This window comes from Pogoniulus pusillus, chromosome 5 (assembly GCF_015220805.1).
Source record: "Pogoniulus pusillus isolate bPogPus1 chromosome 5, bPogPus1.pri, whole genome shotgun sequence".
Lineage (NCBI taxonomy): Eukaryota > Metazoa > Chordata > Aves > Piciformes > Lybiidae > Pogoniulus > Pogoniulus pusillus.
Window position 1 is genome coordinate 24,917,892 of NC_087268.1, and position 27,094 is coordinate 24,944,985.

Sequence of the window (27,094 nt, forward strand, 5' to 3'; positions counted from 1 at the left end):
TACTTACCCTGGCACTTTCAAGAGTTCCACAATAAGGACAGAGACACCTGTCACGTGTTGCTCTTCTCAGGGTTAAATGTGATATACAATAGCTTTTGGCAAAGTCATTTATTTGAAAGAAAAAAAAAACCTCAGTGCACCACACTAAGCTCCAATTTAGTATCCTTTATAACTTCAACTGCATTTATTTACTACAGCTATTTTTATTTGATTTGATTCTAACAGCAGGGCACATACTACGAAAGCTCCTAGATAACAGTATCACTGTATCACAGTATCACCAAGGTTGGAAGAGACCTCATAGATCATCAAGTCCAACCCTTCACCACAGAGCTCAAGGCTAGACCATGGCACCAAGTGCCACGTCCAATCTTGCCTTGAACAGCTCCAGGGACGGCGACTCCACCACCTCCCCAGGCAGCCCATTCCAGTGTCCAATGACTCTCTCAGTGAAGAACTTTCTCCTCACCTCCAGCCTAAATTTCCCCTGACATAGCTTGAGGCTGTGTCCTGTCGTTCTGGTGCTAGCCACCTGAGAGAAGAAAGCAACCTCCTCCTGGCCACAACCACCCCTCAGGTAGTTGTAGACAGCAATAAGGTCACCCCTGAGCCTCCTCTTCTCCAGGCTAAACAATCCCAGCTCCCTCAGCCTCTCCTCGTAGGGCTTGTGCTCCAGGGATGGAGACTCCACCAACGTTAAAGCTACTCACCAAGCCAATCAGTCACAAGATAAGGGGTTGATACAATGGACCTGCTACACTATAACCCTGTGATACATATACTGCACCACCTTTCACCTTCAGGACATGTAGCAGAAATACTTAAAGCTGGTGTGTTATTACTCACTTCACTCAAAATGAAGAAATGAAAATTGCAGACGATAAAAGAATCTAAAAATCTTATTTACAATACTATGACAAAAAGCAACTAGTTCTGTGGCCATAGGCAAATTCCTTTCATCTCTGTGGATGATCTCATATAGCTATAACAGGGAGGCACAATGTGACCTAGTAACTACATTGAGTTTTTCTCCTGGCAAATTATCTATGTACCTTGCTCACTACCAGCACTCCTTTTGCAAAGCAATGCTGGAAATCACACATTCTAGAGTGACATGTTTTAAAACCAGCTCACCAGTGAGCTTTTTGGAAGAATATCACAACTTCTGCAAAGAAAGCAAGTTCTACCATCTCCTGGTACACTCTGACCTCCTGAAGGTGCCTTCCTGCTCTGCGACCCCATTCTAAATGTAGCTCTGCTCCTTCAACTGCATTTCTAGAGTCTGCCTGTAAGTTCTCCTCTTCGATAGTCACATTTTTAATTGTGCTCCAATTCTGTTGTGCTTTGGTACCTGATTAAGAGCCACTAAAGCGTTGCTTTAGGCATAACGACTAAATTGAACACCAGTATCATGTGTCCAAGTCAGAGTCCAATATCATTTGCATATGAAAGATTCTGAACATCAACTGGGGCCCCTCTTTTTCACCCTATGTCGTACAGTTTTTAAATTACATTGCCCTGTCACAGCAGTAAGGTCACATCAGAGTGTGGTACTGCACTACTGCAGAGCACACCAAAGCATTAACTTCTTGAGAGCTCTGCCTCTGGCCTTCTGCATTAAGAAATTATGATAGAAAAAAAGATTCTTCAAAGACTGCAGCATGTTTTTGCTTAGTTAAAACCATATAGAAATTGTTTTGCCATTGATTGATGATGGCAGTTCAAGTCTCAGTGCCTGTTTCCAGCTGAAAAGCCATTCAGATACTTCACTGTAAGGAAACAACATATATTAATATATTTATTCTCCTCAATCACTTGTACTTGCCACCAGGATTACCACACAAGCAGTGGAGTGCATCAGGCCTCAGTTAAATCTGTCATATCATTATTTCCAAGTACTGCTGAAAGTGACGCATATGACACTATTGCCTGTGGAGAAACCTCAAAGTGTGACCAAACTTAAGAATGACAGGGAAACTAATGGAAAACACTTCACTTTCTCCTCTCTCCTTTCTTCTTCCCTCTTCACTCACTGGACAGCAGCTAAATCACTTCAGAGAGAAAACAGCAATTAACCCTTTTCCTTTGCAGTCAAATATGAAGTCAGCATCTCTGAAAAGTGCCTGCAACCCATGGCATGAGGTGTCACTTTGTCTGTTAATCAAAAAAATTCCCAACCGAACACAGCTGCTTTCCCCAGAGGTTAGCTTTGATAGCTTTCATCCAGGCACAGCCTGACAGGCATGCTATTCCCATAGGAATTGACCCAATCTAAGATACTGCTTCCAATTGTTCTTGCTTTTCTGCCCCTCTTATCTGTTAACAAAACCACATATGTTGGTACAAGCTAAACTTTTGTTTGTTTGTTTGTTTGTTTGTTTTTAAACAAACAAAACACACACACGCAAAACCCCAAACAAACAAAATCTCCACCCTAGAATTCTTGGACTGAAAAAGAAAAGCAAAGCTAAACAGAGCAGTTTGCAAACATTTTAACCAAAGCACTCTGACAGAACCAAGCTGGGGAAGGACTATATTTGCTGTTTATGCTGTTAGATTTGGAGCAGGAACCTGTGCAGCAGACAAGCAGCTGAGGATGAACCACATGGCAGTAGAGCAGCAAACTAAGTCTCATTCAAAACAGTCAGACCCAGTGTATCTCAGAAGACATTTCCTGTAAACATATTTTAAAGGTTCAAGTTTCCAATAACCAGCCTACACACCAAGGCAGCATATTCTTTTTCTAGGTCAAGATAGCTATGACTGCTGCTACAAACTTTAAGCAGACTGAAGGTACAAAGCACTGTGTCCTGCTGTGCTCGGTCTGATCTTCTCTGTTGCCTTGTAGCAAATAAAATGAAGCGTTCTTTAAGCTCTTTTACAAACTACATAAGATTTCCTGAAGCCTTTACTCTCATTCCTCATTTTGAAATGCCAGTCTTCAAGATTTTAAAGAACAGAAACTCTTCATTCTGAGCAAATCACATTGTGTCCAACATGGCAACTCTTTCTGCACTAGTAACTTACACAGGATACTATCACTATTACACCAAAATATGCCTTACAGAAAAAGAGGAAATGCCTTGTCTTGATCTGACTTCCCCAGAATTCTTTCAGATTTGCTTGGATTATTTATGCAACCTGCACTTTTCACAACATAAAAATTTTAGCTATTTTCAGCTCCCAGTCGGCAAAAAACAAAACACACATCTGTGACTATACTGTGTCACTGGCTGAATGAGTATGAATTTCTTGTCGGGAAGAAACAGTCACAATTTACCTTGCTCTGCTCTTGATTTTCATGGAAAGAAAATCATAGCCCATGCCAATCTCCCCACATTGAAGAAACATGGAGCCAGAACCCACAGCATGCCCTGACATTAGGTCTGTTCCTCATCGTTGTCACATGCACCTCCACAAGTCAGTCTAGCTAGAGAGCTGTCTTGCAAAATGGGAAGCAAAGAACAATTCCAAAATACCATCTCGAGGTCAAACTGGCTTGTCTGAGTAGATTCTGGATTTCACATTCTGTTTCAAACATTAAAGAGAAGTCCTGGTTTGCTATTACAAGCATAGTATCATATCATAGTATCATAGTATCATCAGGGTTGGAAGAGACCTCACAGATCATCGAGTCCAACCCTTTACCACAGAGCTCAAGGCTAGACCATGGCACCAAGTGCCACGTCCAACCTTGCCTTAAAGTGCCCCAGGGACGGCGACTCCACCACCTCCCCAGGCAGCCCATTCCAGTGTCCAATGACTCTCTCAGTGAAGAACTTTCTCCTCACCTCCAGCCTAAATCTCCCCTGGCACAGCCTGAGGCTGTGTCCTCTCGTTCTGGCGCTGGCCACCTGAGAGAAGAGAGCAACCTCCCCCTGGCCACAACCACCCTTCAGGTAGTTGTAGACAACAATAAGGTCACCCCTGAGCCTCCTCTTCTCCAGGCTAAACAACCCCAGCTCACTCAGCCTCTCCTCATAGGGCCTGTGCTCAAGGCCTCTCACCAGCCTCGTTGCCCTTCTCTGGACACGCTCAAGCATTTCAATGTCCCTCCTAAACTGGGGGGCCCAGAACTGAACACAGTACTCAAGGTGTGGTCTAACCAGTGCAGAGTACAGGGGCAGAATGACCTCCCTGCTCCTGCTCACCACACCATTCCTGATGCAGGCCAGGATGCCACTGGCTCTCTTGGCCACCTGGGCACACTGCTGGCTCATGTTCAGGCGGGTATCAATCAGTACCCCCAGATCCCTCTCCGTCTGGCTGCTCTCCAGCCACTCTGACCCCAGCCTGTATCTCTCCATGGGGTTGTTGGCATAATCAATCCAACCATTTACTATGTGCTTATGCAAAAGAGGTGTATGAAGAACATCTGGGACCGCACTGAATCAATTTGAATAATTCTTTAATACTGCTGATAGTAAGTGGATGGTACCCACTACCCAGAACTGCCACTCCTCTCTTTCAGATATTATATTAGTGTCACAGTACGACACCTTTCTCTTAGCTACCTGTGATGCTTTGTGTGTTCCACACCCCCACACACTTTAGAAATCACCCAGACTAGACTCAGTTGGCTCTGGAAATATAAATGAAGCTATTTATTTACAGCTGGCACAATATACAAGCAGATATTTACAGTATATACAGTTATAGACAGAAATACATACTTTTACAAAGTAAAAGGTAATACAGAAACACAACTCCTCTCCCAGAAACCTGAGTCCCCAGGAGGGGCTCTCAACCACCCCTTCCTCCTGCCCCTCTCAACCTTACCACAGTCCCAAAGAAGAATGGAGGTTCGGCCAAAGGGTTAGGAAGCAAAGTGGATTAGCCCAAAATGGAGGGTGAGGTTAGAGAGATGCAGCTCAGCCAGCAGCCTGAGTGAGTGTGATGCTGAGTAGTTATCTATGTTTTGACTTATGTTTTTATACATCTCAGCAAGCCTATGAGCAAAGTGGACATCACCATTGTTTTGATTTCGCAGCCTATGATCTAGTCCTTCTCACCAGAATTTCTAGGTAGCTTCAAATTAGCACACTACCAAATGCTCACATTTCTGTCTTTTTTTGGTTTTTGTTTCTAATTACAAGAGGCTGTGCTTTCAGGCTAAACACTATTCCATTTTAAAACTAAACATCGAAGTAGTAATGGGTAGAAATTACCTTCACACAGTACAAGTAAATGGTAACATTCTGAGGGTGTTCAGTTTTACACAAATCCCTCAGATACCACCAACAGTAAGATGAGTCTTCCTTCTAGGGTAAACCATTGAACTGACCTTGTCATGCAGACCTATTTTTATGGATCCCCAAGTGCCACTTGAGAGCTGATGCAAACTGGAACATTAGGCACTCCAGTCATGAAATCTGCAGCACAGTATGGGCAATTCTAGGCTGTGTTACGTATCAATAGTCACATACTCACTATGAAGACACTGTTTTCTTAGTTCCCAGAAATATGAATCAGAGAGGAATAGGAGGGAAAAGTACAAGTTGTAGGGAAGTTAGGAAAGCTATAGAGAAGCTGGGAAAGATGTTATACTTTAAAAAAAAAAGAAAATAAGGGGAAGGGAAGGGAAGGGAAGGGAAGGGAAGGGAAGGGAAGGGAAGGGAAGGGAAGGGAAGAGAAGGGAAGAGAAGGGAAGAGAAGGGAAGAGAAGAGAAGGGAAGAGAAGGGAAGAGAAGGGAAGGGAAGAAAAGGGAAGGGAAGAAAAGGGAAGGGAAGAAAAGGGAAGGGAAGAAAAGGGAAGGGAAGAGAAGGGAAGAGAAGGGGAAAAGAAGCTGTGAAGTATTACACACTCTATAAGTTATCACAGCCCTCCCAAATGCCTATTTGCCACCTCCTCTCTTTCTCTTAGAAGCCTTTTAGAGGTTTGCAAATGTCATCGACAAGTAAACTCTGCTAGGAATGAATAACCCTTTCCATTTATCCTGGGTGTCTTGTTCATGACAGGAATGGGTATCAAATCTTCACAGAAACTGAGTCAAGTTACTAAAATTTTTGTCTGCTATTTATCATAAATATCACATCACCTAAGCAGATATTCACTGATAATTTTTCTGCCTCCTGTTTGTCTTTCTGTTAAATTTTACACAAAATTGGTAAAGACATTCACAGTTTTTAGAGAGACAACTGTTGTGTGCCAAATTGCTTCCAGCCCTCAGTAACATCTTACAGTGACATTTTTTTATATTCCACAAAATTAAAGGCCGGGGGGGGGGGGGGGGAATGTTTACATATAAATTCCACTAACAAACACAGAAAAGCACATTCAGTTCATCTTGAGCTACTAGGAAATACCTGCACCTCACAAAAAAGGCAAAGCATTTACAGGGTAGCCAGAATTCAGATATCGTGGGTGTTGAAGCCAAGCCACTCCCTTCCTCAGTTTGTGTGGACATACGGGCAGCCTCCTGACACTTCTGAGAATAAAAGCAGGTATTCCTTCAGGCACTCACTATGCAAATGGAAGTCTATCCTTCTGCATGCACAACCAGATCCTCCTCTCACTGCTCTCTGTCCCCAGAAGGTGTTCAGTCCTTTACGCTACTGCCATGCACTGAAATGACATGGCATCTCCAAAACAATCCCGTGAAAGAGCTCTTTTTCAAGGAGAAAAACAAACTATGCCAACTGTCCCATGCAAGCTGCCACCACTTCCTCTTTCCTTCTCTAGGGCACAGAGCACCCAGCAGAAACAGGGTTTCCATGGCAGAAGGGTAGGAGAAGATAACTGGATGGCAGGAGCCAGGAGAACTGTTGCTGCCTTGGCAGTTCTCCACCCTTCGTGATCCAGCCTGCTCTGCAGGCAGCAAAGCCACATCTCATTCTGCCCACTCAGAACCACAGGAGATGACTTCTGGGAGGCATTTGCAGTTTCACTATGAAAGTGTCCTCAGGTAACTCTGATTCAGTGTCTCTCAGACCGTATCAACTGGAAGAGCAATAACATTCATGTGCACTCAATTGCAAAAGATGCTGGTAAAAGAGAGGCAACAATAAATTATGCAGCTTCAACATACAGCAATAAATGTGACAAATTAAGGCGGTGCCATGTGAGAAAACTGTGACTGTATTTCACTCTAGTCCCTGCAGCCATGACTTGGTGGACTTCACCAAAATAAGCATCTTGAACACCTCTTGCAATGGTCCAGAGACCACAAGTCAGAATCCTCAGAGCATTACTTAAATGCTATCATACTCAATTCCTTTCAGTCCAACTCCTATTTCTTTAATCTATAACACTGCCTGCACCTTTAGTGGCTACTTCCATTCACCATACACTTCAGTGTTACAAATGGTAAAAACTATTTGTGAACATTGAGCAAAGATGGGAAAGCCCTGTAAGGTCTCTTACAGGATCCTCTATAAGACATCACATTGCTTCAAGACAAACTTAGGACTAAATGTACAGTTTCTTTTCTTCTGCCCAGTAAGAAGCAACACTTCGTTTTGGGAAAAACAAGTTATATGACAGATTCAATGCTTCCTCATACTATGTCACAGTCTGCAAACATAAGCACTCTTGGATTACTTTCTGATATAAGAACCCAAGCAATTTCTCTGAAATTTATACATTTGAGATCAAACTTGCCCCAGCTTCCTTCTATTCCCCAGCTGAATTGCAGATTTCATAGGACAGCTAAGAAGAATCTCCTCTAATTCCCCATTAGTTTTTCCCAACTCCATTTTTGGTCTAGTTTGCAAGTCTGCCTCACTGGCAAAAGAACAATCTCTTTTCTATGCAACTTCTGTTGTGTGAAAACACTGCCCTCTGAAAGTATTGGTGTTTTCAAGATCTCACCAATGGGCTATGGGACAACAATTAGAAATCTTTCTTATGCAGGGAAAACTACAAAGGTTTTTCTTTCTATTACTCACTACCTCCTGTTTACTAGAATAGAATTGAAAGTCATCCACTTATCTCAGGAACAAAGAATAATTTAATTAATTTTTCCCAGGCACCAACATTAAGAGACTTTATAACAGGAAGACTTCATTCTAGCCAGCTCAGCTACATGCATTTTTATGTCATGTATTCAAAGCCACAATACTAATATTTACATTGGATAATTGCATTGCTTTTTATACAAATCCCCCCATGCTAACATATGCAGCTCTAATGAGCTCTTCTTGCAAGCTTTTGTGAAACAAGAGAAGACACAGGCAGTATGGCATTATTTTTTCCCCCAGTCTTCTATGTGCATTAAAATGATCAACATTTTACTGTGTTGGTTCATATGTCCTCAGAAGAAGCTCTCCCAATTGCTCAGAAAAAAACATCAATACCAAGGGGAAAAAAATAAATCCTTTGCTTTAAAGTCAGATCACTAGTGTCTACTTCTGAAATAAGACAGAATAAAACCCTTTTATTGCATCTTTTATTTCAGGAATTTGGGAGTTAAAATGCACTTACCTATCACATACAGAAAATACAGTGAAGTCACTTGCCTGACCTTTTAGGGTAGTCTAGAATATTACAGTGTGGTGTATTTTATTAGAGAGAAAGGGAGAGAGAAAGGGAGAGAGAAAGGGAGAGAGAAAGGGAGAGAGAAAGGGAGAGAGAAAGGGAGAGAGAAAGGGAGAGAGAAAGGGAGAGAGAAAGGGAGAGAGAAAGGGAGAGAGAAAGGGAGAGAGAAAGGGAGAGAGAAAGGGAGAGAGAAAGGGAGAGAGAAAGAGAGAGAAAGAGAGAGAAAGAGAAAGAGAGAAAGAGAGAAAGAGAGAGATAGAGAGAAAGAAAGAGAAAGAGAGAAAGAGAGAGAAAGAGAAAGAGAGAAAGAGAGAAAGAAAGAGAGAGATAGAGAGAAAGAGAGAGAAAGAGAGAAAGAGAGAAAGAGAGAAAGAGAGAAAGTCAGTCAGATTTCTGGCCCAAGTAACCTGCAGAAATGGACATGCCCTGTTACTAACTTCTCCCTGTAGCACCTCTACCACCCAGCACTAGCAAGTATTATGTAAAAAGTAAATCTGCATTAAGGATCATGGAACCATTGATTTTAAACTGTTTCACCTGACAACTCAGAGACATATGCGACATCAAGCCTACAAAGGCACTATCATATACTTAAGCCTGCACAGCAGACTGAGAGGTGGCTCTGCTGCTTTAAAAGATGAAGCATTAAACTGAAATGAAAACTGAGCTAATCCCAGATTTCTCTGTCCCTATAAAATACAAGGAGAATTCAGCACAGAAATAACATGACATCGTAATCCAAGCCAAAATCTCATTTAACCAGAGTGAAATAGAACTATACTCATCCTTTCACTGACTCCAACTCCAGAGCAGGGCAGGAGGAGTATATATGTGAAACATTGGACAAGTGGAAACTTACAGCCTGAAGGTAAATGAAAGCACCAACATTGCTCTATTCACAGGATAGGCTCTTTATTTAAACTAGTACATGCTCAAGAATAAAAAAAGGTTTCAAGAGACAAAAAATGAGGCTGTGACTTTTCCTGTGTGGTACAGAACTTCACACAATGCAAAGGTGCATACCCCTCTAACACTTCAGGCCTTCCAGGGCAAATGGTACATGTTCACCTGTCTCTCTGCCTGAACTGTGCCAGGATTAAGAGAAGAGCTTTTCATGACACAGTATAAACAAAGATTTAACAGTTCATTTCCCCTTCTCTTCAAAACCAGGCAAAAAAATCTAATCCAAAGAAGAAAAAATCCTCAGAAAACAGGAAAAGGAACACAATAGATCCTTTCTAGATGCACACACATATACAAATAGAATACCCCAAAAGCAGTGATGTCAGAACTACCATTTTTAAAAGTAATACAAGTAAAAATGCAAGATTTCCAACAAATTATATGATTCAGTATTGCAAACAGTGCCATTCATACTGCTCATAAGCAAGACTGTTATTCCAGTATAACTCCAGTTTCCAGGGGCTTACTTCTAATATGCAAAAAAACCCAAAACCCAAATCCAAAAACCACACCAAAATCTTGTACCAAAAATCAATTCAAACAAACCTTTTCCCTCCTTTGTGTTCAAATTTAGATTTGAAAACAGAAATGCTGTGCTATGACACCAGTATACAGCTGCTATTTCATATACTGCAGAGTCCTGATTCAGAAAGTCTAATGTCAAATAACAATTCACCATATGGCAACCACAGTTTTGGATGGAAAATAAATAAATGAATCAATTGTTATTCATTGCATGGACCATCTTCTACTCCATGTAAAACTCAGCATGTGATAGGGCAGTGCTTGGTCGGAGTGGCTGGAGAGCAGCCAGACAGAGAGGGATCTGGGGGTGCTGATCGATACCCGCCTGAACATGAGCCAGCAGTGTGCCCAGGTGGCCAAGAGAGCCAGTGGCATCCTGGCCTGCATCAGGAATGGTGTGGTCAGCAGGAGCAGGGAGGTCATTCTGCCCCTGTGCTCTGCACTGGTCAGACCACACCTTGAGTACTGTGTTCAGTTCTGGGCCCCCCAGTTTAGGAAGGACACTGAGATGCTTGAGTGTGTCCAGAGAAGGGTGATGAGGCTGGTGAGAGGCCTTGAGCACAGCCCTACGAGGAGAGGCTGAGGGAGCTGGGATTGTTTAGCCTGGAGAAGAGGAGGCTCAGGGGTGACCTTATTGCTGTCTACAACTACCTGAAGGGTGGTTGTGGCCAGGGGGAGGTTGCTCTCTTCTCTCAGGTGGCCAGCACCAGAATGAGAGGACACAGCCTCAGGCTGCGCCAGGGGAAATTTAGGCTCGAGGTGAGGAGAAAGTTCTTCACTGAGAGAGTCATTGGACACTGGAATGGGCTGCTCGGGGATGTATTGGAGTCGCCGTCCCTGGAGCTGTTCAAGGCAGGATTGGACGTGGCACTTGGTGCCATGGTCTAGCCTTGAGCTCCGTGGTGAAGGGTTGGACTTGATGATCTGTGAGGTCTCTTCCATCCTTGGTGACACTGTGATACTGTGGTTTGGGTTGACCATCAGGTAGAACTGTCATGCAATCAAAATGTCACCCATATTAAAGATGATTCATGTAAATTTGTTTCAATAACAAGACTGGATTTCCCCTAAGTTCTTCACCAGCCATTTATCAAGGCTAGCTGTACATCACTGACGACATAGCTTTTGTGTAAAATACAACCTTTCTCCCACTCAAGGTCTAAGAGCTTTAAGAATTTTGTAGAAATGCTTCATTTGCTCCATGCACCTAATTTTTCCACTTACTACCCACAGCAACAGTTCTATTTCCTTCAGAGGCATTTTTCTCCTGCCACGGCAGGGAGAGGTTGAACAGCATGCACAAGAACAATGCTGCGGCCTGTTTCAAAACGTGTGCTCACAGACTGAGGAAGTAGAACATGTAAGAGATCAGAGCTAATCCAACAGCACTGCTTCCCAAGTGCCAGGAAGGCAGATGAAGGGCTCACAATAACACAGTTAGGGCATGGTGACAAAGAAAACCATAGAAAAAAGCAGCAGGTTTTAGGAAGGAAGAAATAAATAAAAGGATAGGTAAACACTCCACCTGTAATTCACTACACAAGTGGCACAGGAACAAAAGGAAAGAGCTGAATTACATGATCTTTGTCACTTTCCACCATTTGAGGCTTGCTTTGGTGGAAAACCTATCAAGCGAAGAAAAAAACCAAACCACTGAACAGACTACAGTAGAGCAGCTGAAGAGAGAATCTAAAAATAGGGTTTAAACTTCAGTGGGAAGTCTGCAAAAGCCTCAGCAAGGGCAGAAACAAAAACATATCTCTGGAGTTATGCAGAGAAGAGAAAATAAGCCATGCAAGCACCAATGATCACAGAATCACAGAACATTAGAGGTTGCATGGGACCTCCAGAGAGTTTAAACTCCAACCCCTGTGCCAAAGCAGAAGCACCTAGGCTAGTCCACATAGGAACGCATCCAGGCAGATCTGGAAAGTCTCTAGAGGAGACTCCACAACCTCTCTGGGTAGCCTGGTCCAGTGCTCCTACAACATCCTGTAGGTTAGGAACAGGAAAGGGAAACAGTGAGCTGGGGTCTCCTGCTTGGATTCACTGGATATAATAAGCTTCTACTACAGAAAAGAAAAGTCGAAGAGATTACCAACTCTCACACTTCATATCTTGCCAAACAGCTCCTGTCATCTATTGCCTTTACAGCCTGATGCAAAGCCAACTTAAAGCAACAGAGACTGACTTTGAGAGTGTCTGAAGGGTAGACTTTAACAAGATTTATCATACTTCCTGCAAAAGCCCTGCACAGAAGGATCAAATGCAGCTGCTTCCTTTGTATTTAACAGAAAGTTACAATCATTTTCCTGCACAAACCTCTCCTGCCTTGGACATTTACATTTCAGTTGTGATTTGTTAATCTACCCAAAAGAAGGCATATCATTATCTAGATAATATCACAACAAGCACTAAAATTGTTTTAGCTTTGCCTAGAAGCTTGCCAGAGTGCATAAAGCAAACTGTCTAACTGATCTTGCGAGGCTGGGCAGTTTGTTCTTTTTCACTTAATGGCATTCCAGTGGCAGATAGAGAGACATAGTAGGCAGCAGGAGAACAAGACGAAGAGCAGGGAGTTCTCTTTGGTGGTCATCATTTGCACAAAGTTTATGGACCAGTAGAATGAAGAGGCTACCTTCACAGCTGTGTTGATTCAAGGGCTGATATACTGTCGTTTAGGCATTAAGCCTGTTCTTGCAATTTCTTTTCCAAAGGTTAACTGTTTAATATTTAACTGCACACACAGTGCATTAAGAAATTAAGTAAACTCAAATGAAGTTTATTTTTTATTATAATAAATTATTTGTTCTGGTTCAACAATACATAATTGGTACTGCATACATACTTAGAGGTAAACATGAAGGCAAAGACTGCCCTGGCGCAGTTTCAGAAAACAGTAATTCAGATGCAAATCAGTGGAAAAATTAAGACTGCAAAGATTGTTTTATTCAGACTTGCTTGGATTTGAGAGAGGAAGGAAAGACTGCCATGTGCCAGAACTTTACTAGTGAGCAGTCCTAAAACCAATGTTAACAACATCTAAAGTAGCATGCATTTACAATGCTCTAACATGATAAATATCAGAAACATAAATCATAGAAATTAGTGATCCAGATTTTGTTCTGGCAGATCGGTGCCCATGAATGACTTTGGTTTTCTCAGCTGGATGCCACGAGAAATATAAAGATACTACAAATGCACTAACAAACCTTAGTTCACATTTTATTAAGAAGTTTAATCTTTTTAAAAAAAGAGGAAGCAAAATCAGTCTAGTTAATTGACAGAGAATGAAAACACTGCAGCACCAAATGCTATAAACTAGCAAACAGAATAAGACCCCAAAGTATCCTGTCATTTTCAAATGACCTTACTACAGAACCATATTTCTTTGAGAGAAGACAGTGGTCACTTTTAGGTAAATTCCAGAAAGGAAATAAGTCATGGTTTCAAGTAGCTGAGAAGAAGCTAGTAAACAATCAGGCTTTGACATTCTCTCATCCTGAAAATAACCCATAGAAGTGATCAGGCTCCTTTGTTACTAAGAGCAGCTGATAAACTCACTGTAATATGCACTTTGAAAGGACACTGAGAAAGAAATTAAGATAAATTCATTACTGCAGTTCAAAAGCAGAGTCTCTAATTCAGAAAAAAATGCATGTGGGGAGTATGGCAACAGCTCAAGATTCAGTAGTTTCCACATGAGGAAAAATTGTGATTCCAGTCTAACCTATGTGAAAATTATAGCACCAGAGTGAACAAAATGCCAGTAAAGATACTACAAAAAAATGGTTTACACACTCTGCATATGTCAGCACTAACCAGCATGTGACCTACATTCTGCATGTAACAACTGTCAGAACAAGACACACACACACACGTATATATATATAAAATAAATACATGCATATAAATGGTCTTTCAGCAGCACTAAAAGAAAATCATCCTGATATCTGGAAGTAGCATTAAAAGTATTTGAAGAAACTGTTTACATTCATGCACTGCACGGATCACAGCATGCACACAGTCCCAGCCTGAACACTCAAGTCAAAACAGCACTCTGACACTGAAGGTAAACAACTATTCTATCCTTTTTAAAGCCACTCTTTTTTAATTCTATTAATACGGAAATTCGGGTGTTGGTAAATTTAGCTTAAAAAAGAACTACAGAACTACAGCACTTTCCCAAGATCAGACAGCTGCTTAAAAACTCGTTTTTTTCCTCGCCCTACCATCTAGCATCACTGTTTCTTCGAAAGAGGTCTTCTGTCTTTAACATGGCTGCCATGGCTTACATAACATCAATGAATGAGAATACAGTTATTTTGTTTCCTAGGACATGCACTGCCCATTAGTCATATGATTCTCCATATGGCACTGCAAACAGTCACAACGAAGCTTTGCAGTAACGAGGTTCTAAAGATCATTATGCTCTGAGAATAAGCAGCAGCAGAAAGAGACTCAGCCTTCTTCACTAGCTCTAAATTCCCTTTCATATCTTCCTCTAATACATAACAGGCATTCTTACCGTAAGAAAACAATCATAATAGTGCTCGTCAGAGCCTCCTCTGTTTCATCTGTGCTCATAAAAAACCATCTTGGCGCAACTGTTTGCTGCAGCAGGTAATCAATAATCTAACCTGCTCCTTCTGCTGCCAGACCTGCTCCATCCGAATGCTAGCAAACGTGAACACTGTCAGTGTGAGTCATACCAATGACTCAGAGCAGATGCAGAGCTGCAGGAGGAGTTTAAGTTTCAAGGCTCCCTCTTGCTCGTTTGCTCCTGCTTTCTGTCGCACAGGCACATACTCACTGTCCCTGTCTGCCTGTGTCCGCCTGACTGCCCCAGCTTTTTCTTTCAGCAGCAAGTTTAATTTCATCGTCTACATAACCTCTCGTTTGGTTTGCTGTTTGTTTGTGGGTTTTTTTGTTTTCCCAGGATAGCAGCTCTGTTTCTTTCTTCTCTGTAAATATATTTATCTCAAATGTAAAAGCTTGCACTGCAAGCCAGGTCAATGCTGTGGTATGGCAGGTGGTGTGCTACTATGGTATCTGGCCTCACACCTCTCATCAAGACCAAGAATTCAAATACCCCAGGAAAAAAACCTAAACCAAACACATTGACTTGAGGCAATATCCATTTATTTGTGACCAGTTTATAGCATAGTGGCTCTGATTTAATTAAGTACTCTGAGAAGGATAAATTCAGTCTCAAATGCAGTGAAATAGGAGAACTGTAGGAAGGATTATGGGATGCATATGAGCAGAAATCCTATGTGCCTGACATCACTATAGCATGGAGAAGTGCCCATAGGAAAAGAGCATAACTGCATTACAGACAGGAGCAGAGTCTTTGGGTTTAGGGCCGAATTCTGGCAGCCTCCCCCACAGTTATCCACTGCACGAGTCAAAGGAGCAATTTTATCACTTATTTTCCAGGCTGGACAGACTTCACACCACACAAAACAGAGATCACAGTATCACAGTATCATCAGGGTTGGAAGAGACCTCACAGATCATCAATTCCAACCCTTTACCACACAGCTCAAGGCTACACCATGGCACCAAGTGCCACGTCCAACCTTGCCTTGAAGTGCCCCAGGGACGGTGACTCCACCACCTCCCCGGGCAGCCCATTCCAGTGTCCAATGACTCTCTCAGTGAAGAACTTTCTCCTCACCTCAAGCCTAAATCTCCCCTGGCGCAGCCTGAGGCTGTGTCCTCTTGTTCTGGTGCTGGCCACCTGAGAGAAGAGAGCAACCTCCTCCTGGCCACAACCACCCTTCAGGTAGTTGTAGACAGCAATAAGGTCACCCCTGAGCCTCCTCTTGTCCAGGCTAAACAATCCCAGCTCCCTCAGCCTCTCCTCATAGGGCTTGTGCTCAGGCACCCGGAAGGCAAAGTCTGGTGTTGGTAAGCACTGCTGTACTGATTACACTTTATTTCTGACAGGCACATCACACTAAGCAGCTGCAGCGCTGAGCAAGACCAGCCTTCAAAGAAGGCAGATGAAGCCCTCTACTACTGAGCCAGCAGGACAACCACTTAAGAACCAACTATGGTAGGGTGAATCAAGAGTATTGTCAAAAGAAGCTGCTGGCCCAAAGAACAATGCATAGAGCTTAACAGCCATTCATATACCCAAAACTGTCTGGGAAAAGACACCTAGTTTAGGTCAAACCATTGACAGCAGAACATCTTTCCTCATACTTAGCAAATATCCAGCTGACTATCGCCCAGATCAACAGATCTGTGTTGAGATGTATCATGGAAAAAAAGCTAATATTGAAGCATGACTTTCATGGTTCTGTGGGTTTGTTTTCTGAAAGAATTTCTTTTGCAAAGCCTAACCAAATGAAAGGTATATCCACCCATCCAATCCAGCTACATGCATGGCACCATTCACTACTATTTCTGGTTGTCATTAAAGCTCCTAAATGGACTTTGTACTGTTGATGGTGAACATTTACTCTCCATGTGCCTCAAAGTAGCCAAGAACACTGGCTTGGCAGCAATCAAGACATGGAAAGGAATCAAGATGAGCAGAATAATCAACCCAAACAAAAAACCCAGCCACCAACAGTAGGAAAAGTAAAATTCCTTCTGCAAAAAGAATCAGCACCTTTATCCTGCTCAGACAACGAACAGAGGATAAAAGCATAACACATAAAAGCACAGCTTTAGTGATTGAGTATCGGAGGAGGATGCACTTAGACTTTAATCTCAAGGTTTCTGATGATAAGTAACAGGACATGCTATAAAGGTCGAACCTTTTTGCCATCACTACATCATCCACCAATATTTCAGCAGCATCTTACATTCACCTCTACAAAAGCAGTTAGCAAAGCAACCCACAGGAGGCTGTGGGAATGCATTTTTGTCACACCACATAAGTGCATCTCTTCAACTGAGACCACCTCTAAGTTACTGCTATAGCTACAACCCAAGTAAAGTTTGTTTGTTTGGTTTTTTTCTCTTGTAAGAATTCAAAAGCAACACATTCTGCTTTGGAAAGATATTAAAGTTAGAAGTTGTCTGAAACATTCTCCACACAGATCTCTGACCAAAGTACTTCTGCACGTCTGCTGAAAATGTGCAACATGACCTAAATGCCCATTTTCTCTTCGTGGTCTGTTCTCAGCAGATTAGACAAGAGACTTTGAGAGACTAAAATCAGATACATCAGCCAAAACAAAACAAGCAACAAAGACATACTGACCAGATGAGAGAGTAGTTCACAGACAGTGCTGTGACTTCTGCATATACAGACATTGACAGATTTGCTGCATGTGAAGGTTTACTTGGCTAAGGAGGACTCCCCAGATTACACTTTATGTCAGCTGATCTTTTGGCAGCTGGCCTGCTCCTATCCACATCTGTTCTCTTCTTCTCTTTAATGACAACATCTGCCCATGTTTTGCATTGATAGAAAAGGTCAGCAAGACACTAATAACACATTAAACCAGATAATCAAGTGTTGCCCCATTTAGAATTATCCTATGCCCAATCTTTATCCTTATATTCAGAGCTCTGCTTTTTCCTGGGCTACACCGCACAGTGCAAGTGCAATCTCTCCAAGCCTCTAAGAATACTAAAATTTGTTCTATCAACATAGACATAACTTTCTGACTCCAAACAATGTTTTTCTTGAAAAAGCACAATTACTTCTCTGTTTCACTGCTTCATTTTCTACTCTCATACAATAATTTCAATTTAATAGTGATCTGTGAATTATAACAAAAGAGATACCCAAAGTCAGATATAAACTCATTTCAAGGTAAGCATATGTTACCACCGTGATTCTTTGCACTAAGAAAATGCTTTCCCATTTTGGAATTGTCTACATATATTAATTTTGCTTATTCAATACACTCTATATATTTTCTGAACAAAGTTTTTCTTGTTGTCTTCACAATGCAGGACTTGAAGGTATCATGCTGGTCTTTGTGACCTATGACTGGTAGGTTCTTCAGACACCTCAGAAAACAATTGTCAATGCTGGAGAAAGTTGATGCAACACCTACTGTTTTCTCACTATCATCTGCTGAACTGGGTAAACTAAATCAGTAAAACTGAATGCAAATCTGGACGATTTTGATTACTGTTTTGCAACATTTCTTACAAAATGTATTCCTCTTCATCCACATGAAGAAAAAGCAGCTGTAATGCAAGAGTTCTGTCTTTGCACAACAAATTTCTAATGCTTTGTCCTGTGTTCTCAACTCATCTCTATGTAGCCCATGGGAAGTTAACTAGTCCACAGTTTCATCAGGGAATTCACCTTCTGTTCTTCATTAGTAAAGTCATGAACATTTAAGGATTTTTCTATACAGTCTTTATTTCTATTCTTGAGATTCTTTTTCTTTCCCACTAAAAAACAGAAGTTCCCTAGTTAGTACAGTCTAGTACAGTAGTTCACAAAAAGCTAAGAAGGTCCCCAAATGTATGCTGACAGCAAAAAGATCTAATAAAAAGAAAAGCCACAATAGACCGTGTTTCTTCTTTCTCTTTCAAAATTCTGTATTTCTTCTTTCAAAGTAAATTATGTAATGATCTAGATAAAATTCATTAGCTTGTGGATAACTTTCTCAGTTGGTATGTGAGAAACCAACCTTTATGCAGGGTGTGCTGCAAATTATTCCACAGATCAATGCCACTAAATATCAACGGGACCATCCAAAGATGAAGATACTGCACACACTGGATTTTTCATCAGAAATCAGACCAGTGGGAGTGCAAGGAGGAAAAGCTTATTAATAGTGTTTCATTACAATTCACTTTAATTATTTATTTAACTTATTAAAAATGAAAGTGCTTCTGTCATGATTAATCTGAATTTTGACATTCAGAACTTAATTGACTTCAGATCACTTGGGGATTTTCCCTAAAAATAGGCCACAGAAAAAGTTCATAAAAAGTAGCACTTTGGTGTTTTTAATATGTTTTTGAAAGATCTTCATATCAAAAGCTACATGTCTTATTCTAAGAAAAGTCAATTACAGATGAGGAAATGTAGAACAAGAAAAGGTGGGAAGTAAAAAAAATGTAACAAGTTCAGAATCTCCTCATTAAATAAAGTGTTTCCATTTTTTTTCCAGGTACATAAAAATACACGCTGTCCCAAAGAAACCCCTTTGCACCAGTAGCTGGCCACTCTAGTAGCTATGACATCTTTTTCCATGTATCCAAGATCAAGTGGTATATCAGAGGTGTGAATAGTTGCTTTGGTCTTTCTTTTAATCACTTTTATTTGTTTATATATAATCCAGAAGTATGCAATGATGTATTGCTATATAGATTCCTAGGTTATCTTCACTTCATATTAAAGGTCTCATTGCCTGAGGTGTCTTGGGGACTAAAGAGAGACCAGGATCACAGATGTTTGCACCATATACTTTTCTCAGAAGACCTTGAGTCTTTGAATTTAAAGGGAATTAGACTGAGCAGATAATACTTGAAGACATTGCATCATTTGATTACCAGATTTAATGTATTATTAGAGTCTCATCAACCTTCTCTAACAATGTTTCTGTGCCTGTATTAAGGAAGCATGATTAATAATAAGGAATTATGATCAAATGGAAAACAAAAGTACTGTGCTACACTTTCAGGTATTTTTTTTTCTGTCTACATCCTATGATTCTACAATGCCTGTTTTCTGTTGAATGTATGGTGTGCATTCAGTCAGTTGTGGAACATATTCACGTAAGATACAAGTGTGCAGAAAAAGTAATGTGCGTAGCTCTACAAACAGGCTCTTGCTTAAAGTTTGGTTCCACCAGCACAAACTGGTAAAAATACTGACCCCACCCTTTTATACTATAAATGTAGCAAAACGTGTATTTTCTATTACCCTGCCCTGTCCTCCCAACCTCCACCTTCTTCTAATTCTGTGATGCATTTCAGCTGTTTGCAATCAATGGCTACTCCTGTACTTGCCTGATGAGGTTTACAGTGGTTGTAGACCAAAGATCCTGCTGCCCTGGACTACTGGGAGATTCAGTTGTTCTTCCCAGCCTTGACTGGGCCACTGATTGAAGGTTTCATTGATGCAAAGGCCAGTTTGGGTTATTAGATTTGTGTTTCCATTTTAAACAGAGGAATGAAGTGTATAGAAACCTATACTCAGAGGCACAAGTTTCTAAGGCTCACCTCACTTATTTTGCAATGATTTTATTCATTACTTGCCTGATATTACCCAAAGAGCACTGTGAACTAAATCTTAAGCTCTTATTAGTTTACTAAGTATTGGGCAAGCTTTATTTCAATGTACTATTAAGTAATTTCAGAATAATGCCTAATTTTGGGAGGAAGATACTCATCCTCCATTCAGATCATGCACGGTTGATTCTGATCAATGTAATACTGTTTAAAGACCTATTTAATCCATGACAGTCACACTCCTAGAAAGATGTGCTCCAGAATAAATTCACTTTTGCAAGCTAAGGATTTCAAACACTCATGCAATCATTTTGGTGACAAAGAAGACATACTGAAAGGAGATGGCTACAAATACAAGATCACTATTTATCAGCAAGATCCCAAAAGACTTGTAGTATAAAAATAATGTATTGATTGCTATGATCCAAAGTAGCATTCATTCTCTGCTAATTTCTTTTAGGAAAACAATTCTAATAACCCCACAGAACAGTCTTCTGAAATACAGTATATTTATCATTGCAGATTATAGCTAGATTGAATAGAGACACCAAAATGAGCAAAGCAAAAGAAGGCAGTGTCTTAATTTGTTGGCAGTTCTTCAACGCAATCCAAGAAATTCTCTCTAAGATGAAGAACAGTCGTTTATAGCTTCAGAACCACTCATTTTGCTTGAGAAACAGTAAACTACCTCCAGCTCAGCTAACTACTGCACAGTACTGGTTCAGTTAGGAAATCCTAAGGACAAATACCAACACAAAGCTAGAGCTGCAGCTGCCTTGAGCTAAGCACAGCAGAGTATGAAAACTACATAATCCACACCCACAACTACAGAAGGACTCTTAAAATACACAGGCTGTAACTCAGTGTAACAGCTGTAGTTAAGATGGAAGGGGAAACAGACACACTCATTATGGAGGAAGACAAATAAAGCTATCCCCATATAAAAGCAGTTTCAAAAGTATAGGTGTCTTTCTTTTTACAGTGGGTCTTAAAAAGGGTAAGATACAAGAGGCACCTTTTAAACAGTGTCTCTAAATAGCCTGCCTTTTTTAGGAACTCATATAATAGGCAGAAACCACACACATACTACCCAAGTAATATTTCAATGGAAGCTGACACTTTGTCAGCTTCACATAAATGAGCTTAAACTTTACTTTTATAGACTATAATTTAGATAGCAGATAACCAGTATAAGCCTTTTTTAGTACAAAAATAGTGCATATTTCCTCTACCCACTCTTTTCCCCCCTGGTTCCTCCTCCCTCCCAAAAATAATTTGATTTCAGATTCCAAAAGTCTCAGGGAGACCTGCCTGAGCCTTTTCACAAGTAGTAACAAACTTTGCATGAAATTGGTAGCAATTATAGCATATGTAAGAGAGTAAGAAGGAAAGAATAATTTAACTACACACGAAAGCAACATGTTTTTAGTATCTTACTTGTGATATTTTGGTTGGTATGTTTTTGTGAGAAGCTTTTTCAGTTTTTTATTCCAACAGTCCCTATCACTGTGGGCTAAAGCCTTGCATTTTAGATACTAAAACCAGGAAACATGCAGCCTTGAAAGTTAAGATTTTTATTGAAAAAATCTCATATTAAGGAAGCAGAGTGTGTGTATGTATATATATATACACAAACGCCAAAAAATGCATTAGAGAAACAAATAATTGATTCCTCCCACAAATGCAACCTGCTAACCAGGAATAGAAGAATATTTAAGGACATCTATTAAAAAGTAGTGGTTTAAAATTCTGTAATGCCTCTGACCTCTTTAATAGGTTGAAAATGACTGTAATCTGTGCATCCCTTTTGTATACAAAGGTAGAGACTGAAGAGATTACATTAATAAGAATGTCCAGGAGAGTCAGAAAATGCACTTTAATTCTCCACTTTCTCAGAAATAAGAGAGACAGAGTGCAATTCAGAGCACCTGAGATAAGCAGGACCTAAGTTGCTAACTCTGGTGTCAGGAATCACCTTTCTGAAGGCTCTTGTTTCCCTCTAAGACTGTGTTGGGAATAAAGTCTGCTGGCGCTAATATTCCCCAATCAGGCCTCCTAACACATCTGCAGAAGATATACAGAAATGCTGCAGCAGTTTCAGTACTAAAATTAAATAGGGATGCTATCCAGTAAAAGCAGAGCTCAAAATAAAACTTAGAGGGGAAGAATTTGGCCATAAGGTATGAGATGTTTTTAGAAGATGACAGAGAGGAAGTATCAGAGCTGAGAAATCAGAAGTCTAGGCAAGGCAAGGACCAAAGTCACCATGACAGGATATGATGTTAATATATCAGCATGAAAGCAGTCCCTTGTGTATGGTCTTGAAAGAAGAGAAAGAAGTTAATGGTACTGTGGTAGCTTGCTAATGGAGCAAACTGTTTGCGAGAACAGGAAATGGGTATGTGATGGCAAAACTGCATGGCAAGTCATCTTAGGGGAAAGAATGTCAGGGCAAGTCAATCCACATAGGTAACTGTACCATGGAGAAAGATCTGAGGGGGTGGGTTCAGGAGGGGAGTAATTCAGGCAGAGACATAAGCACACATTTGTAATCTGTATGAGTGAGCTGCCTCATTGATGGGCTCCTCAGAAGCAAACACAAGCAAGCAAGATGTCTGGGGAAGCTGTGACAGTAAAGCAAAGAGAAGGCAAAAGGAGCTGGGAAAAGATCATCAGGGAAGTTTCCTTAAAGTATTATTTTGCAAGTAAAACAGTATTTGTCAGATCTCTGTAAAATAAACAAAACCCCCACAACCAACCAAAACACAACACAACAACAGACCAGTAAAAAATGAAACTTTTTTCAGCTGTCTCCCTTGTTTTGAATGTAGGCTTTTTTTTTTTTTTTTTTTTTTAATTTAGGACATTTGAGGCTGATAAGAATTTAACTGCACCCATTCACAGAAGTAAGGCCTCTTTCACAAGTGTCTGAAGAACTGTACAGAGCTCTGCAGGTTTCAGTCTGGAAAAAGGTCCTAATCACATCTTCATTAATTATATTTTCTGATGTGGACCTATCACACACACACAGAGTATCATCAAGATTGGAAGAGACCTCATAGATCATCAAGTCCAACCCTTTACCACAGAGCTCAAGGCTAGACCATAGCACCAAGTGCCACGTCCAATCCTGCCTTGAACTGCTCCAGGGACAGCGACTCCACCACTGAAACTGAATTGAACTGGGCAGGAACTCAGGTGAGACACTCAACCACAAAACTCTTACCAGAGGCTTCAGAAGCCATTCTCTGAATCAAGCTTTCCCTGTTCGGTGGACTATGCATTTACCATCATGCAAAAAATTCTTCCATCAAAGCAAGTGCTGCTTAACATGAAGTATTTAAGGTTTGCTTAGCCTTTGAAATGCAATAAAGGCAATAATAATGAATAAAGGGAAAACAAAATCATGCATGTTTCCAACCACTTCATCGATGACAAATCAGAAACTTCTGGCCTGCCATTAAGCAATGCTGAAAGGTTTGGCTACTGAAGCTGCAATAGAGAGCTTTGCAAATCCTCCATTATCTCTAAGCATGCTGTAGCTCAGTTACACAAAACACACAACACATTCAGCCTGGATGTTGTTTTGAGCAACTCATCTCTGAAACTTCTGGGCTTTTGACTCACAACAGAAATACACTTTTATAGTCACTACAGGCTTTCTCCAAATGTCACACTGCTGATTTGCTCTAGTACTGGCTTTCAGAATTGTGTGACACTGATAGAAAAGCTGACAAGAAGAAAACATCACTCACTCCAGAAGAACTGCTGTGCAGAGTCTGCACAGGCTGCAGGCCTGGAAAGGTATCATAGCAGGTTTGGCCTCTAATACTGCAGAAACACAGAAAAAGAAAATATGGTACTGCAAAATTTAAGCCTCTTGTGTTACTCTGTTACCAACACCCTGAAGTTTATAACACAGCTGCCTGTAACAGTTGCCTTTTATTATCATCTCCAATTCCAGTCACTGCTTTTTGTACTATAGGGAAGAGTACATGCTCTTTTTGAGAAGACGGGTAAATACAGGAGAAAGGGATAACTAACAGGACTTCATCCCCACAGCTCAGCAGTTTCAGGGCTCTTTATCCTTTTTTCTCAGAAATCTCTAGCTCATCAGTTTTCTCACAGTACGTAAAGCAGTGAAGGAAGAGGAGGAAAAGGTGCATAGACAGAGAGCAGTATTATGGTATTCCATTCTCAGCCTAGTTTTTCAAAACTAAAGGCAGTAACAGCTGAAGTACACAACAAATCTGGTTTAGATGCAGCACTGTAGAGAATAAAGCACCAGTCAGAATAAAAAACTGCCTTGAGTGGACACAACACTCAACATACCCCAATACGCATACCAAAGCAGACAAGCTGTAGTTTTTCTGAAATAGCCTGAAATTAATTCTAGCAAGAGATAAGCCACTGGATAGCATCCATAGCATTCAATTTGGGAGCAGCTGGTGTAGAATAGGATGCTTCTAAGGCTAAGCTCCACACTGCTGTCAAGTCCCAGGATGTTCCTACTATCATCTGCAAACACAAAAGTGAGACAATTCAGGAAAGGATTTATTGCTTTTTCTCTCCCTTCAATATCTCATCTGAAGCTTGAGAGCTAACAACCCTAATAAGAAAGAAAAGGGGGGGGGACGGACACAAAACCAACTTTCAGATTAGTAATTACACTATCATGTCTTATTACAGATAGGATTATACAGTTAAACATCCAGAGAGTATTCCACCTTCGGGAAAATTTTTATCCTGATCCCAGGATGTAATTTTTACTGTATACAGACTGACATATGGGTGCAAAGGGTAAGACTTGTACTCTTGGGGTGACTGAAGTCACATCCCACTTATGCACACACTCATCACAATCAAGCACTTAGCTTTATTTGCAGGTGAAAAAAACAAAATGGATCATCTATTTTGTTTGTAATTTTGTTCTATTTGCCAAATGGATTTGCTTCATCGCTTGTCAAGTGATTAAAACAGAGCTGCCACAAAATCATTCAGAGCTAATTACCTACTCAAAAATATGCCTATAGGCAGGTGTCATTTTAAAAAGTAAAAGCAGGAATGATTTTCTCTTGGCATTCTTCTATATAATGTAAAATTTGTGCTAAAAAAGTAACTCCTGAATTTAGAAAGAAATCTTTGGATATATTTATTGAAGAAATGTCACTTTGAACACAAAGCTACACACGCAGAGTACAAACCTGAATCCCTTTAGATTAATTTTAGCAAATACGATGAACACATTAAGATGACAGTACAGAAGTACCAACCTACCCATTTTACCACCCAAGTCTGTATTAATCCAAATCTGGCTTAATGCTGTACTGGGACACTGAAGATCAGTCCAAAGAAAGCTGTGTTTGCAAAGAAAACTGAGACAGAAAAACACCTTAGAATGAAAACACTGTAAGAAGCATTACATTGGCAAGATATACCCTATGCCACTGAGTTATCCCAAGGCTAAGGCAGGGTCTTAAGTGTTAAAGAAGATGTGGATTTATATAGCATATCAAGAACTATAATCTGTGTGATATTTGACACATTCCTTAGATGTCCAATTGTAAGAAGAATGATGCAGATAACTGGGTTGAATCCCAGACAAATATGAGTACATTTAGAGTCTTTATAAAAATAGTAATACATATGCCAACAAGCACATCCTTTTTCAGCTTATTCCCAAGAGTTATCTAAAAACCTTTTAACTTGGCTTAAACTAAATTTAACTACCAGCCTTGTATTTTGTCTTCCAATTAATCATTTCTCAATTCCAAATGTCTGCAAATACAGACACCAAAGCTATAACCAGGCTTTCCCATTCCCCGAAGACGCAACATGCAGGTAGCCCAATTTTCATCTGCAAGAGCTAAAACCTTTCAGACTTCAACAAATCAGAACTTGATGTTATTTTGTTTAAAATAAAATATTTATTTCATCTAAAGCAAAAGTTACAGGTTCTAGTAGTATTTTTGTTTTCTTACACTGCTTCTTATCTCTCTTCACATTTGCTTGCCTTATTTCAAACATCTTGGGGTTTACATTCCAGAAGGAACAGTAGTTTAGTTAAGAATTCCTTTCAGTAGTCCACTACAAGATTTTTCTTTTTCATTTGTGCACACTGAAAAAATGCACATACATTTATGCACACTGAGAAATAAACTCTTCTTTTTTATAATTGTGAATGACATATCCTCTGTTTATGATTAATTACAAATTATTTCCCTCCTCCTCAGTCTGTTTCACTTAGAAGTTCTACCTTTTGCAGGAGCAGTTACTACACAATAAAATGCAAATCCTGCAACAAAACTATGCACTTAAACCAAACCAAACACAAAAATCAGTATAAACAAGTAGTACACCTTTTCAGCATTAAGAGCTGTAGAAGTCTACATGCATACTCCAAGGGCTACATGTTCACTGCACTTTTTTTTTTCAGATTGCATGTTTTTAAAGGCAGAAATGTAAGGCTACATAACTGTGACTTAATGCAAAAAGGTGGCCTTCTCCTCTACAGCAGATGCCATCTGTCTCCACCCAAAACTACAGTGACTTTCAGGTTTAATTGCCTGTAACCACAAGCAGCATAAACCACAGTAGGAAGTCAGTTAATGAACTTGTACCAAATGTAACAACTGCTACAAAGATAAAATTTCGAGGCTGTTTTCAATAACAGTACTCCTTCCTTCCTGCATTACTTGCATCTGCATAGTTTTATACCAGAAGATGTTTTTCTCGTTTTCAGTCTCTAAGAGTTTCACAGAACCAAAGGTTTGAGCCAGAATCCACTGATGTCAGAGGAAGAGACAAATCAAATCATAAAGAGATGAAAATAACCTGTAGTGCAGGGCCTGCAGGCCGAAAGCAGGCGTATTTATGCCTGCTTTGCCTGGAGTCCAGGCCTGTGGGTTTGCTGCGGAGGGGAGTTTGTCTGGGTTTGGGGAATGAAGTGCGAGGCCGAATTTGAAAGAA

The 27,094-nt window shown here is 40.5% G+C and overlaps 1 protein-coding gene across 9 annotated transcripts in view; it reads right to left on the reverse strand.

The window, feature by feature from the left end:
- Window positions 1-27,094, reverse strand: part of INPP4A (inositol polyphosphate-4-phosphatase type I A) — a 140,226-nt gene that overhangs the window by 86,027 nt on the left and 27,105 nt on the right. For 7 of the 9 annotated variants that reach the window (XM_064143545.1, XM_064143544.1, XM_064143541.1 and 4 more), the window contains exon 1: window positions 14,493-14,650. The exons of the other annotated variants lie outside the window; for them this stretch is intronic. The gene's annotated coding sequence lies outside the window, so the exon portion shown is untranslated. Of the gene's footprint in view, window positions 1-14,492; window positions 14,651-27,094 lie in introns of those variants that run through there. 9 annotated transcript variants of the gene reach the window in all.